This window comes from Orycteropus afer, unplaced genomic scaffold, assembly GCF_000298275.1.
Source record: "Orycteropus afer afer isolate SDZICR_OR568_19922 unplaced genomic scaffold, OryAfe1.0 scaffold00546, whole genome shotgun sequence".
In the NCBI taxonomy this organism is placed as follows: domain Eukaryota; kingdom Metazoa; phylum Chordata; class Mammalia; order Tubulidentata; family Orycteropodidae; genus Orycteropus; species Orycteropus afer.
Window position 1 is genome coordinate 707651 of NW_006922133.1, and position 868 is coordinate 708518.

The following is an 868-nucleotide window of genomic DNA, read 5'->3' on the forward strand; positions in this document are numbered from 1 at the left end:
TGAGCCAGAAACCCATCCCAGGGCTGGGGATGATAGCACACGTTGGCTTGATACTCATGGTTGGCTGTGGAACCAGCCTCTCCCACTCAACCAGGGCTGACATCTGGAGAGAAAGGGGAAATGCCTTCCTTTCCACCCCTATGTCGCTCAGCTTTAAGCACTTGCCTCTAAAGGGCAAATGATGACTTCCATTCCCTCCAAGTCAGAGAAGCAGCAGCTCTTCCCAGCCCACTGTGAGGACAGGGGCCCTGCTGATTGGCATAAAGGGGTTTTTGAGCACTGCAGCAACAGCAGAAACCACCAGCATGGTGAGAAAAGGTGTCAGGCAAATGGGAAACTAGAGTCCCTAGGCACGTTTGTGTTTTATTTGAAACTAGAACACGCATGCCATGCTCAGGAAACATGGCCAGAAACCCACACTGCGAATAAAAATGGAAAGAGACTGCACCATTTTGAAGCTGAAAGGCCAGAGTCTGGCTGTGTGCTGCAGAGCGGGACTAGTTAGCCTGACAAGAAACAGCAATTTGGCTATTTACCATCACGTGACACTCTGAAAAAGAAATTTTAACAACATAGGAAAAGAGCATGAAAAAGAAAATCCATTCTGGGTGTATGGTCCGGGACCAGCTAGAATTGTAACTCTATCCACAAAGGGCCTGGTAATAAAAGAACAGTCTCACAACTGCTTTTCCTCCTGTTCATGTTCACAGTAACAGCTGGATACATACTAATTGCAAGACGTGAAAGAAAGAGCTTTAAGTTTAAAAGCAGGCGTGCAATAATCAGTCTCTCACCAGCACAGCTTCAGACACAAGTGTGATATGCCACCTCGCAGGCTTATTTTCAATGTACACTCACAGTCCTTCTT